This window comes from Nannospalax galili, unplaced genomic scaffold, assembly GCF_000622305.1.
Source record: "Nannospalax galili isolate Female #2095 unplaced genomic scaffold, S.galili_v1.0 scaffold439, whole genome shotgun sequence".
In the NCBI taxonomy this organism is placed as follows: domain Eukaryota; kingdom Metazoa; phylum Chordata; class Mammalia; order Rodentia; family Spalacidae; genus Nannospalax; species Nannospalax galili.
The window spans coordinates 453,270-468,973 of record NW_008344194.1 but is presented as its reverse complement, the minus strand read 5'-3'; the positions used below and the strand labels follow the sequence as shown (position 1 = coordinate 468,973).

Here is a 15,704-nt window from a genome sequence, read left to right as displayed (position 1 = left end):
GAAACGAAGGAGAAAGAATGCCGAGAAAATGTAGGCTGACTTGTTTCTAAGAATGAGAGTATATTTAAAAACTTATGAGGAAATGAAGCTATTAAATAAAGAAAAGGTAAGATAAACAATTGTGAGGCTCAAGATAAAATATAGACTATTGCTTCCAAAGCCAGGTGCAGTGCAGTAGCTTAAAGTGCTGGTGATGAAGCTTTCTGAGGCTGTGATTTCCCCATGTCTGAAATGGACTTAACAACCATTTTCGTACTAAAACTCTACTTGAAGGATTAAATGGATGACTCTAATAATGCCTTAGCATAGAACTTAGCATATGAGGGGATTTTTTAGGTGATGACTGTTATCAGTATTTCTTTGTGCTAAAACCTGTTCAAGACAGAGTTCACCATTCCTCTGAGTTAAACTCACACTTGAAGCAAAACTTTGAATAAAGGCTTTAAGGGGATTGAAAGATCCCAGCACCCATGTGGCAAATAACAAGCATCTACAGCTGTAGGTCAGAAAAATCCAATCTCGTCTTCTGACCTCCACAGGTGCACTTATGGAGGCAATACACAAAGTTAAAATAATAAATAAAATATTAAACAAAGGTTTTAAAATCTTATGCTATTTTAAAGATATTGTTATAGAATGATCAAAGATTTACTAAACACAGTGTATAAACTTTTATATGAACATTCTGTTACCAAAAATAAGTTTCTCCTACAATCTCCTTATCCAGCATTAGTTAAAAGAGCATATTTTCCCTATATAGAAAGTTTTTTTATTCACTCAAAATATAATATATACATCAGATGTCCTTCTTAATTCTTATAATAACACCAACCAGCTTAACATGTGGCTACTGGGGGTCACTCTAGTGGGGAACAACAGAATAAAAAACAGCAATGATTATTAGTTTGTGTAGCCCAGAAACAGAATGTACCTTTAATGGTCTTTCAGGCAGAATTGGTCATATGGTTCTGACTTTAATGCATAGGAGGACTGGGAAAGTAGGGGTTACATATAATGTAGGAAGCATTAACTATTTCTGCCTTCTTTCTACATATGTGCTTTTAATGTTTTGACACACTTCTGAGGTACTGGAGAAAAAAATCAGAAATACTGTCTTAAATGTTTAATATCTAAGTCTTACTTAACCTTTTCTTAAGAAACTTATTTTAGAATCAGGAAAGCATTTTAATAGAAATTACATTTAGTAATCATATGACATAATTTAATAGAAATTACATTTAGTAATAATATTACATATGACATAAAACTAATCAATAATGGCTAAAGTGACTTTACTACTTCATTAAGTAACTTAAAAAATGAAGAAAAAGTCAAGTGTATTTTCTATCCACCCAATGGTTTAGTTAAGAAATGGACAGTAAAGTTTTAAGATATCTAACACCACATCTTTATTTATATCAAAAGATGATGATAAGAAATATGATCGTAAGAAATATGTCCATAGACAGAACAGATGACTCTGCAGTTAAGAGCACACTGAATGCTCCTGCAGAAGATCTGGGTTCAAATCCCAACACCCACGTGGTAACTAGCAACCATCCATAACTCCAGTTCCAGGGAAATGATGTCCTCTTCTGTCCTCCATGTGAAATACATAACACGGGTATACTTACATACATGCAGCCATAACACTTATATACATAAAAATAAATACATTTACTCAATTCTATTTCCTAAGATTAAATAGATTGCTACATTTTTCTCAAATGTATTGAAACCTGTCCATAACTGTTTTAATCTCTCATCTTTTAAAATGTTATCATCATACCTGTTATGTGCTTTCTAACCATCATACCTATGGTTATGTGCTTTCTAAATAGAAAAAAAGTCTTTACATGAATAAAACTGAATATTGGAGAAGATTTTATTTGATGATGTAGAATGATGATATGAATGGATTTTGTGAATTCAGTAGTTGACAAAGAAGTGGAAATGGTCCTCATATATCTAAAGATTAGTTGTGACACATGGTCCCAGAACTCTGAATGTACAAAATTCAGAGCTAGAAAAATGGCCTGCATATCTGAGAAACGCAGTCCAGAGATGGAGGATGTGTTCATTCAGCCAGAACCTTCACATCAGAAATGAAGGGTCATCAAATACAATGCTAGTTTAAAACCAACACAAGAAATATTAATAAATGTATTTGTTATCAAATAATGTATGTGAATGACATGAATTTACTATGGAACTTTATGCATTATTTTTGTCTTTGAAATCAGTTTCCATATAAGCTAAAATGATAAAAAGTCCAGCATTGTCTAAAATTCTTATACTGAATAATGAGTAGTATATTTGATCTTCCAAAAAGTCTGTCCTGAGTGAATGATAGCATGCTTTATTCTGAAAAGTGGCATGTACAATTTGCAATAAAATTAATGTAAGCATTGTCAAGACTTAAATTAATAATTAATTTTGTTTATAAAAGGAAATGATGTAAATGGCTAAGCTTGGGTATTCTTCATCTGGTAAGAAATGAATTAATATGATAAAATGCTGGATCGGAATACTATTTTCTCTCAGGCTAAGATAACAATGCCAGAAACCACATGAAGCTGTAGAGTGTGACATCCTAAGAACTAGTAGATGGGTCAGAACCATTGTTATACTTACAGTATGTAAACTTTGTTCAAATCAACTTTGAGAATTACCTAGAATATTTTAATGCTGCTGGAGTGGAAATGAGAATTGAAAGCAAAAGGAGAAAATGGATGATTGAACAAGAAAAGATGCTGTGTTTTCTTCTTTTGTTTTCATCAAATTATAAGCTTTTTCTCACTTTACTTGCATACCCTAACAAGCATTACTGAAATGTCTTGATTTCCACCTCCCTTGGCAGGACAACCATCTTCAAACTACTGGAATATTAAAAGTGATGATGATGTCCCTTGTGATACAAAGTACATACTTTGGGGGGACTGGAGAGATGGCTCAGTGGTTAAGAGCACTGACTGCTCTTATAGACGACCAGGTTTGATTCCCAGCACCTAGTTGGTAGCTAACAACCGTCTTTAACTCCAGTTCCATGGGGTCTGACAGCTTCTTCTGATGTCAACGGGCATTGCATGACATGGGTGCACTTATGCACATGCAGGACACTCATACTCATAAATAAAAATAATAAATACAAGTCTAAAAAACAAAGCACATACTTTTGTAACAGATACATTTTCAACTTAATGAATATCAGGAGTGTGCTTTTTTGAAGATTTCAAATTAGAAACATTCTTTATAGCCAACTCTAAATTATCTACATACAAATTATTCACTTGCAAATAATCTACTATTATTTTGAAATTTCAAGTAATTTCTTACTTTCATCTACCACTATTCTAACTTACTTTTCTAATACTTCAGTTACAAATCAGAAAACTAAATAAAACAAAGTATAGCACCCTGGGGATCTACAGTGCTTCATCCCAAATCTTTACATCCCAGTATAGCTATTTTTTTGTCCACTAGTCCTTAATATTCACAATATTTCTTCTATATTTATTCCAATAATTGAATGAAAAATACAAATTTTTAACATGATCGTTGATATTTCTATACATGCTTACATATTTTTGACTAACATAAATCCATCCTGTAGAAGCATATATTAAGATATTTGAACAGCACCTAATACAAAGAGGAACTAACTCTTGCAGATGTGCTGTTCTGTTTTATTTTCTTTTTGTCTTAACAAGACTATAGCAACTATGACTCATCGATTAAACAGTTCAGTTTTGCATGCAAAATACTAGTCTTGACACAAAGAATTCATGTACTTGTATTACACACCAATAAAATATCTTCTTTGATGAGTTAATTTTATTTTTAAGGAAGCCTATAAACACAATGTGAATGAACCAAATTATAAGGATTATGATGAAAATGAGACTGGACATTACATAGAAATTGATGGAGGAAATCATTTGTCTATGATAGTGAAAGGTAACTGACTGGGGATTTGATTATGAAAACATCCTACTAAGTATATTCTAAACAGGCAATGAAGTTGAAGTACATTATAGAAAAAAGTGTGTGTGTGTGTGTGTGTGTGTGTGTGTGTATGTGTGTGTGTGTTCATGTGTGTGCATCTCTGAATAGTACATTTTTTCTTCTGTTCCTGCATTTCTAAAGAATCCAGTTCCACCAGTGAAAGGGTAAAGGAGTTTATAACTGCTTTTATTTTAAGCTCTTAGTTCAAATCTCTTTTGAGATTAGTCTAATGGACAGCTGAGCCCTCCTGACATTGAAAAGAAACCAAGCAGGCATTTTTGAGTGACATTGCTGCTCGTGGAGATGAGATGGTTGTTATCTTTTGCAGTAAGAGGAGCCACAGGGGAGAAAGAGCAAAGGAAGCCAGAAAGTCAGGGCTCTGGTTCTGCCAGTGTGGCCTAATCCCTCAGCTGTTGTTGTTTGTTTGTTTTTCTAAATGCCAATGACAGAAGACCTGGAACTGATTTTTTTCAGGCCAGCTTAGTATCTTCAATACAGAAATTTTCCCTTCTGATGTTTCGCAGACTCTATGCACTGCCATTCCAATCATAGCATGAATGACATGATGGAGACGGAAATCTGAGTAATAAATGGGACACATGTTCACAAATCTGAATTCTTGGAATGCATTAAATATATAAATAAGACTCTTCCCCAAGTCTGTGCATATTGATATAATACCTGTTCCTTTCCTTCTCTCCTCTGTCTCTCTCTCCACCTCATCTTCACTGCTCAGGTGTTAACACATGGCTCTATTTTCAGGTGACCTAATCAATTTAGGAAAATTGGATGGGCCCTTACTGTGGGGCTGCTTCCATGAGGGACATTGAAAACTTTCAATTGGGTTAGAAATTGCATCTCCCACATATCCATTGTATTTCTCATGTCAATGAAAGCTAAAACAAGGAGATGAAATAATATTTGAGGGAAGTCATTGACACTGATAATCATGAGGATCTGTGGCCTCACAATGGGATATGACAAAGTGTATGCTATGCACTGACATTAATCTTGGTGATTTTGTACCCAAGAATAACTGGAAATAATCAAAGTCAGCAACCACATCACAGTTAGGAAAAAAAAATAATTTCTGACTCCATAGGAATAAAAGATTGGATCAGGGATGCTCGATTTTTCTTCCTTAGTGGGACCCAGATCATCAGAACAGCCTACAAAGAATCCAAGGACATTGCAAAGCATGAAAGTCATGAATGATGATGAATGTGAATGGTGATTAATTAGCCACAGCACAAAGAGTGTAGATACATTTAGAAATCCCTTGTGTCTTTATGGATGTTATCTTTATGGAGTGAGTGAATGAGTGAGTGAGTGAGTGTGTATGTGCATGCATGTATGCATATATGTGGCTATACTTATATGTGCAGGCCAGAAGACAACATGAATCGTTCCTTAAGTGCTGCCCCTTCTCTCTCTCTCTCTCTCTCTCTCTCTCTCTCTCTCTCTCTCTCTCCTCTCTCTTTCTCTCTCTTTCATGCATGTATGTGAATGTGTGTGCACAGGCCTATGTATGTATATCCTGACGCCCAAGCAAGATATCTTTCTCTACACACTCCAACTGGATGCCTTGAGACAGGGTATCTCACTGAACCAGCAGCTCACCATTTCAGCACTTTGGCTAGGCTAGCTGGGCACCAGTTAACTCTCAAGTTTTGCCTGTCTCTGTCCCCTAACACTAGGCTTTCAGGCTTGTGTGGCAATGCAAGGCTTTCTCCTTGGGTGCTGAAAATTTGAACTCATGTTGCCACTGAGAAATCTCTCAACATTGTTTTTGAGACAGGGACTTTTGCTGGCCTGGAACATGTCAAGTAGGCAAGGCTGGCTGACAAGCTAGGCCAAGGAATGTGCCTGCCTCTGTCTCCTAGAGCTGAGATCACGTGTCCACCATAATATATTTTTTCTTTTTGTTTTCCTTATTATATGTTTTGGGAAAAAGTCCAGCACAAACATGAGGAAGTGTGTAAGAAAACCCAACCTTAACTAAAGTTTTTAAATAAAACTTTAATAAAAATGTAGCAACAGATGGCTGCTGGGAGGGGTAGAGACAGACTCTTTCAAGGATGGGACTGTTGGTAGGTTAACAAGGCTCCAGTGGATAAGGACATTTTGACATACAAATTAGATTCTATAGGCTTTATTATACATATAATAGAATAGAATACATTAAATTGGATGGAGGCAATAAGGGGAGATGTGGATAGGAGACAGCCTTTAAATACCATCAAATTATATTGCATAAAAATTGAAAAAAATAAGCCGGGCGTGGTGGTGCAGGCCATTAATCCCAGCACTCAGAAGGCAGACGCAGGTGGATTTCTTTGAGTTCGAGGCCAGCCTGGTCTACATAGTGAGTTCCAGGACAGCTAGGGGTACAGGGAGACCCTGTCTCCAAAAGACAAAAAAATGAAAAAAATAATAAAAAATAAATAAAATGCCTAAAGTAAAATAAATAGTTTTATACACTTTTAAAATACATGTGTGTATTAGGGATCTAACTCATGTCCTCATGTAAGTACTTTATCTACTGAACTATTTTCCCAGCTCCTTTTTAAAAGATTTTAAATGACTATGACATTTAAAGAGTAAAATTGTCATTAAGTTTTTAAAGAATCCAGAATATGTTATTCTTGTATAAGATCTGAATAGTCTAAAAGAATAGAAGTTTCTCTGTCTATACCCTTGAAATGGAGCTGCTTTCCTTTCTAAGACATCCATGACAAAGAGTCATGCTATTCTCATAATAAACCCCAAGCTCCTGTCTCCATTATCACAAATACTGGCCGCCATATGAATGGCTAATGGGAGGTGGCCAGATTGGACATGCAGATGCTTAGACTGAAAATAACCTTGAACTCTCCAATTTGCTTGAACAAGGTACTACATCTTTTGCTCAAAGAGAAAAGTAGGCAAAACAGTAGAACCATTCAAAATTTGTTGAATGAAGAGTAAGTGTATCTTCAAATGAAATAAAACCAATTACTTTGAAGTTTTGTCTCTCTTTGATTTATTTTAATAATTATAAATTATGTCATACTTTATAATGCTTATAATGTGTATAAAGTTTATAATGTGTATAGTCATACATAACATACGTTTATGGCCAAAATGCAGATTAAAGAAACAGTATTTACTCTATTATTTGTGATATAGTTTGGTATTTTTATTTTATAGTTTATCTTGCTTACTTCATTTGAAATAAACTACTTATTGCTGTGATCTTCAATTGTATCATGAAATAAATTTAGTCAATTTTGCACTCCAGTTAAGAAATCTGACTGATTCTCTCACAACAAAGACACAGATGATTTTACAAATTGTTTCCTTTAATCATATATATATATGTATATCTGTGTATAAATACATATCATTGTGTGTGCTATGTGCATATATGGTAAGCTGTCAAAAATTAGGTTGATACACTTTAAATGTGTTTAAATGATATTATCCTATAATGGGGGGACAATGCCCCTCTCAGACACTGCATCCTGGGATTATAAAATGCACAATACCAGGAACAGAATTCTCCTTTGGAGTTGTTGACAATACACTTGGGCACCCACCAGAACTTGATGATAAGACCCTATTTTTAAAGATACTACATAACTGAGTTGTAGAACAAGGAGAAATCAAGATGGTGCTGACTTCAAACTTCATCTCTACTAGCTAGGTATCATAGTTCTATAAGCTGTGATGCATGCTATTAGAAGAGAAAGGTAATCATCAACCTTACCCAGCTTTGAAATCTTCAAATTGCAATAACAACTGGCATGGAAAGACAATAGTTGCATGAATGTTATGAGAGGAATCAGTCACCTTCTGATTAGATTTAATGTCTACTTCATAAGATGAGCCCATACCTGGCTCCGCTAACAGGTCTAACACGGGTCACAGGCCATAGGGGAGAACCTACTACTATTACTCTGCTCTACAGACGGTATTAAGCTGACTCTGCTTACTCTGCTCTATAATATAGTATTGAACTTGTCAACACGCAGAGAAAAAGAGACTGCAGAGTGCTCAGCCCTAAAGAGAACAACTATATCCCACCTTATCCACCCATGGCTCAGGGATCATTGTGGAAGAGGGAGCAGAAAGACCATAAAACTAGAGGTGGTGAATGAATACAATGAAACCATGCTGTCTGAACACCACTGGGCAGTTGCACATATGAGACCACAGCACTTGTCATAGCATGCACAAGACCTATGCAAGACAAAGCCATACCAAACCCCAACATGCATGGGGAGCAGGTGGGCAATAAGACCCATTCTTAGCTGAGGAAATATTAGCAATTGATAGCCACTTGGAGAGGGGGAGTCAGTTTTGTTTACTGGAGTGACACCTTATAGGTTGAACAGACTCTATGGGACAGACCCACATCTAAGATAATTGTGTAGCACAGATTGGACTTGATATGCATTAAAAAAGATAAATAATAAGAAAAGACATGAAGTTAGGTGTGGTAGCCAGGTGAGGTTGGAGATGGGTGAGGAGGTCTGAATGTGATCAAACTACATTATATGAAATTCTCAAAAAAAATCAAAGAAACTGTGTTTTTTTAAGTAAAATTCCCCTTCTCTTCAGCCTGGAAATTAAAAATTAAAAATGGAAAGGAAAAATAATTCAACATATTAAACCAAAAAGACAGACTATATGCATTAACCTATAATGTAACCACATTTGCATGAAAGTTTGCAACTATTTATGATTTTGTTTTGCATTGTGCTTATCTACCTGCTTTGGATTTCCTCTAATACCCTTGCTAAAGTCACATTGAGATATTCCAAATGGCTTCGGCTGGACTAAGCATGCAGAGTTATTTGGGTCACATCTTAGAGTCACAGGAAGGGACAGATAGGATAGGCGTTCTCAGGAGTCCAAATGTGATTGAAATTGCTGGTGGTGAGTGTACAGAAAGAGAAGAGAGGATTAGATAATGAAGCGCAAAATCGGAAGGGATTGAATCTGGCTCGTTTAATGCTTATGTAAGTGTTTTGCTCCTTTTCTCTTTGTTGCTATTTTTAAACTGAAATCCTCCTAAGAAACTGGAGATGCCACAAACAGAGCTCAGGGCATGAGGAGAAAAGCAATTTTCAAAATGAAGACTTGGAATTTGGGATGATAATTATCCATTTACTTATTTAACAATTCTCCTCGATCTCAGTCTCCTTTGTACCACATATATAATTTGACCAATTCCCATAAATTTTGAATAAGTGTAAAGAAATTCTCACAAAAGAGTTCAAACATTAAAGCTCTGTTAAGTGATACCAACATATCAAGTCTATAGCGTTAGAATCAGCTCAAGTATTTGGCAGTTGAATGCATGAAGAAAATGTGTGTGTGTGTGTGTGTGTGTGTGTGTGCATGTGTGTAAAGGAAGTTAATTTAGCCATAAAGAAGAATGATCTTATGTCACTCACTGCAAAATTCATGTAACTTGAAACCATCATATTTAATTAAATAAGCCGATACAGAAAAGCAAATTTCATGGTTTCTCTGATTTGCAAGACTCAGAATTGTTTGTCCATATATGTGAGGATTAGTTTTCTCAACCTGCCACACTCCAGAATCACCTGAGAAGAAACTCCCACTAAAGGGTTATCTAGATTAGGTTGTCCTTCAGACATCTTGAGGAGATATTGCCTTGATTGTTTTAATGGATGAGTAAAGGCCCAGCCCACAATGGGTGCCAGCATGCTCTAGGATCCTCGAATCCACAGCACAGGATCCTGGACTTTTTAGGTGTAGAGAGGGTACTGAGCACCAGTAAACATGCATGACTTCCTCTTCTTTATGCTCTATGGATGTGGCTAGCTCCTTCAAAGTTCTGTAGCTTTAACATTCCTACAGTGATGGGCTGTGACTTGAAATGGCAAGCCCAAGACACGTTTCTCTCTGATAGCTGCTTTCCTGAGGATATTTTACCACAGCAACAGGAAGCAAAACTAGGACAACACACACAGACATACACAGACACACACAGACAGACACACACACAAACCATTTGTATGTAAATGACAAGAAAGGTGAGGGAGACCAGGAGACCAGGGAAGGGTATGAACTAGCTAGAGACAAGAAGAAAGGTGTGGGGGGTGGGGGGGGGAGAGATTGGAGTGAATATGGTTAAAGTATGTGATATTTTTAAAATAAATTGTCTTTATGAAACAGTACTTTATATAATGAATACATGGCAATATAAATCATGGCAGTAACAAATGATTTAGAAATAGTTTTATCTCAAAACCATAATGTTGCTGTTGTACATGTCTTAAAACAAGATTTATTTTTACCTATAGATCATCAAGTCACCTATATTTCACATTCTTTGGATTCTTTTTAGGATTCTACAATGGAGATGATCCTGACATATATCAAGAACACATTGTATCAAAATACAGATCCTAATCACTAGATTTTAGATGTTTTGATACTGTTGTTACTTACCTACTGCTTCTTAATGTTTTTTGTTTTTTGTTTTTTGTTTGTTTGTTTTAGAATTTGTTGACTTAAATGACAATAAATATCTCACACTTAGTAGTGGTCAAGAATTCCAGGGTGGAGGTGCAGTTTGGCAGTTTGGACTCAGAGTCTCAAGAGGCTGAAGTTAAGGATCCATAGCTATATTCAACAGCCAGTTGAACTGGACAGGAGAATTTGCTTTCAAAGATTCCTTCCTCACATGGATCACAAGTTTGTATCCATTGTTGATGGACAGTCTTACATCTCATCCACGTAGGTAGCTTCACAGGAATGCTTGAGTATCCTTGCAACTTTTCAAGTGCAGTATCCCAGTATGAACAATCCAAGAGAGAAGCAGACCCTGGGGAACAGCTATGGTTATGATTTATCCTTGGGCGTGGTCAGCATTATTTTCATATTCTATATTTTAAAATACATTAACTAAGTCTAACCTTCATTCATAAAGATTTTATTTTTAGCATATTTCTGTGTGTGCATGTGTATGTGTGCATGCATGTGTGTTCATGCATGTGTGTGTGTGTTTTGTACACATGAAGATGTGAGTGTATTCCCCTGCATATACACACAGAGGTCAGAGGTGCTGATCAGGTGTCTTATAATGATTGCTCTATGACTTATTGTCTTAAGAGAGTCTCTCACTACGCCTGAAACTTGCCATTTTTTTTCAAGGCTCTCTGGCCAACAGGCTCCAGACACCTGCTTGTTTCTGCCACTCAATACTGTGGTTACAGATATGGATTGCTGGGCTAGGCATTTTACCTGAGTGCTGGAGATTTGAACTCAGGTCCTCCTGCTTTCACAGCAAGTGCTCTTCCCACGAAGGTTCTTGGGGTGGTCATATTTTAAGATGTGTGCTGGATAGCTTTACCGTCAACTTGACACACCTGGGTAGAGGGCACATCAGTTGGAAGTTGCCTCCATTGGACTGGTCTGTGACCATATCATAGGGGCATTTTCTTGATTACTGAGTTATGTGGCAGGTTGAGCATGTGCCAGGGGTACAAGCAAGTAAGCAGTGTTCCTCCATAGCCTGTGAGTCGGCTCGGGCCTGCAGGTGCCTGCCAGAGTTCCTACCTTGGGCTTTCTCAGTGATGAACTGTGACCTGGAAGATTTAAGCTAAATAAATCCTTTCCTCCCCAAGTTGGTGTTGGTTAGAGTATTTTGTCACAGCAACAGAGAAACAAACTAGAACAAGATGCTTAGTTTTCTTTTGGATATATTATTATTATGACTAATGTTGATAGGCGTGCTTATGTTTGATTATTTATATTTAGCTGTAGTGATTTCCCTTTTTCTGGTAAATTTTCAGAAGCTAAATCTTGGTGGAAAACTAGCCATTATATTACTTGAAGAGGTATCTGTTAGTATTTTTTTTACAAGAATAAATACACTCCCCGCCCCCGCCAAATCATTAGGCTAAAGTCAACAATAATGTTAATTAGAAAATATTTACCTTTGTATTAGGAAAGGATGTAGCCCCAGCAAATCTGGAACTTGCTATGTAATATGTAGACCAGGCTGGCCTTGATTCAGCTGCCTCTGCCTCCTGAATGCTGGGATTAAAGTTGTCTTTTTTAAGCATTTTCTTATTTTTAATATGATTTTTCATTTATGTATTTTTCTTTAAATTACAAAATAGTTTGATTTACCTACTTTTTCATCTGTTTATTTTTTCTGTGGGTGGGTTATTATATTGCTGTTTTAGATGAGGAAATTAAACAATAAAGCACACATATAGCTGATTTGAAACCTTTAAAATAAAACTATTTAACGGGCTTATGATGACTTTTTAAAATAATTTGTATGAACTATCCTCCATTCATTAAGCATAAGATGAATTATAATAATAGTAATGGCTATTGTTTTGAAGATTTATAGAATGTGTTTAAGTCATATGTTACTGACACCTTGCATGCAATTTAGTATCGAATTGCTACTCAGTACCAATGGCCTTGACGCCAATGCTAGTGAGTACCAACTTACTACTTAGTGAAATGTGATAGAATCATAAAGGTTCAAGTGTACATAGAGTTTATTATAATCTGATCCTTTTGGGGCCTCATAAGCATGATGATTGTGTGTTCATGGGGTTGCATGACACGTGCTGCCCACAAACCTTATTATGCATTGGCACATTACCTGTCTGACATGAAAAAAAAAATCATTATACTTTTTACATTGCCCTCTAAATGGTTTCTTACAGATTATGTTAAAGTAATTAGCAATAAATGGATACAAAGAAACAGAAATACAATGGATATAACAAAACAAATTCCTTTTGTTTTTAAGACTTACTTTATTGTAATTTTATGAGTATGAGTTTTTTTGCCTAAATGTATGCAAGTGCACTGAATGAGTGCTGGTACCCAAGGAGGCCAGAAAGAGGTGTAGGATCCTCTGGAACTTATTACGGAATTTGTGTTTGATGTCATGTGTGTCTTGGGAATTGAACCCAGGTCCTCTGCCAGAGAAGCCAGTGCTCTTAATCAATGAGCCTTCTCCCCAGTCCCAGGGTCACTCTTTTAAAGTTGAATCTCCAAATGCCACGTACGCAGTCTGACAGGCTTAAGCAATGTGTCTAACACCTTGATCTCATCTTTACTATAGTGCTCTCTTAGTTTGTTATTTCACTACATTAGTGAATTTGGAGAATCAGATTATTTAGAACAGTAGTTATAATTCAATCACAGAGCAAATGAGATTACGATAGGAGAGCATAAACAGAAAAGTAGGATATAACGATGTTTCTACATGAAGTAAACAAGCGAAGTAGAGAACTCTTCTTATTTTACTGGATTTTTATGTTTGCATTTGCAATGTTTATCCATGAATAAAATAACAGTGAAATAATTCTAGCATTATGTTTTTTCATTCTGGAATACCTATGGCTAATGACTACACAGTAGCTCATTTCTTGAATTTATATTTTCTTAAAACTAAACTTCAAAAGAAGGTACTGATAACTATCGATGTAGTACAAATTCTTATAACTCATTTGTACTTTAAACATGGTAATGAGACATTTGTTTTCTGATTATCAGCACAAAGAAGTTCTAGCCTTCTTGTATATTCATGGAGTCAAACTGAAAAATTATGTTTCTGAGACCTTCTCCTCACATGCATAATGAATGAAGCCACTGTCAGCAATCAATCCAAAATAGTATTGAAATAATGCGCACCACAGACAGACACAATGGGCAGACAAGTCAAAAACAACATTCATTTCTTTAACGAATTTATGAGTGAACATGCATATAAGCATTTTAGAATTAGGTCATTCCTGCCTGTGTGCTTGCTGCGTGCTTTTCATTCTTTTATTTATTTATTTTTCTGAAAAGAGCAGAAAAAGAACTAGTCAATAAAAGCAAAGGTACCTTAAATCTCCTTATGGGATTAGAGTTATGCATAATATTTACTAGGATTACTGTAGAGGAGCGATAGCAAACTTTGTCTGATTTCTAAAGTTTCAAATGGATAAATCAATAGGTAAATATATATGGGGCATTCATTTATAAATTGCTAACTATGATTAGTGAGTCCTTGGTTTCAGGAATTAGGATGGGAACCAAATAAAAGGATATTATCCTTTAATTAGTCCTTTCTTTTAAAAATAGCTTCAAAATAGACAATACCGGAAAGATTATAAGTTTAATAAGATAGTGCTAAAGAAAGCAAGCAGCAGTAAAACAATAAGATAATCAAACATTTCTCTTTCCTCTAGTGGCTTAACTTTTGTGTGCCTAATGCTGTATACACATAAGACAAAATGAACCATGTAAAGAAAGAAGTGCAGAGACAGATGCATTCAAGTACAGTTGGTAATATGACCATGCTGTCTGACACTTCCCAAAATACTGAGAAATTATAACGACCTGACCTATCTGATAAAGAAAAGAATCTCATGATAAAGTAAATTCATGAATATTGCACACATTGTTACTTTCAGAAAGGCTTCAATAAGTCTCCAATAATGATTTACTTTATTTGAGTTCATTTATAGCAAATTCTTCTCTTTTATTTTGTTTTTGTATTTGTTGTTCTTTTATACTTATAGTGGTGTTGGGGATTGGGCCAAGGGCTTATACATGCATGCCAAGTGCTGGGAAAACCTCCAGCCCTGCTTTTTGCCTTTTGAACTAATCATCAATATCATCACAGTAATAAAATATATGTCCAAGACATTTCATCTGAGATCAATGGTAAGTGGATTCTTAGTGTATTTTTCAAGTTGGAGTTTGAAGATAAAGTTACATCAAAAAGGTTTCCCATCATGTTGAAAATTTTCAACCACTTTTACAAATTACTGGAACAAATTAAATTTGGGGGTACTGGAGAGATGGCTCAGTAGTTAAGAGCACTGACTGCTCTCTCAGAAGACCGAGGTTTGAATCCCAGCACCAACATGGTGGCTAACATTCATCTGTAACTCAATTTCCAGAGAATCCAATGCCCTCTTCTAGCCTCTGCAATAAATGTACAACACAGGTGCACTTACGTATTTGCAGGCATAAAATTCTTATAAATAAAAACAAAAATAAATAAAGATTTTTTTTAATTGTAATATTTCCGTATGTATTTCCAGAGAATAGAAACCCATGGTAGAGACACATTCTGCTTAGATTCCTGAGTTGTTGATCACCTCTCGTCACAGTGAAAATTGGATTTTGGAATCTTCAGAGTTGTGTGTGCTTTGTATGTGCCAGTCACTGTTCTACATGTTGTATAATTTTAATTAAATTCTCACAATGTGTAAAACTTCAATGGAAAGGATATTACATGAGGAGGTTTTCAAATTAAGGTGTTAGTGGAGACTAAACCCAATATTCAAGTTGCTTTTACTCCAAATGTATGATTCCCACACTCTCCTGACCTCCAGTGCCCTTGGATGTCAGAGCTACTGTTTATGTTCTCTGGATACCTGGATTCCCACATGCACATCGCACAGACTTCCACTGGGCAATGTTGCTTTCTTTCTCTCTCACTAGGCAACTCCACTACTTCTCTTTCAAACAAGCTTTGACCAAACAACTTTGGGAAAGCTTCATTACCCATATCCCTTTATCATTAATAGTAGGGGACTTCAATACGCCACTATCTCCATTAGATGGGTCAACAGGCCAGAGACTTAACAGAGAGACATCTGAATTAAACAAAACCATATATCAAATGGACTTAACAGATATCTACCGAGTATTCC

General features: G+C 35.8%; 1 protein-coding gene and 1 non-coding gene across 12 annotated transcripts in view; one reads left to right on the top strand and one right to left on the bottom strand.

Moving 5' to 3' along the window:
• The window catches only part of Robo2 (roundabout guidance receptor 2), a 1,342,812-nt gene that overhangs the window by 1,157,591 nt on the left and 169,517 nt on the right, over positions 1–15,704 (bottom strand). The window lies entirely within an intron of this gene.
• LOC115071605 lies at positions 12,553–12,656 on the top strand. Its single transcript, XR_003850709.1, has one exon. It is a non-coding gene; the product is annotated as a small nucleolar RNA U13 (small nucleolar RNA).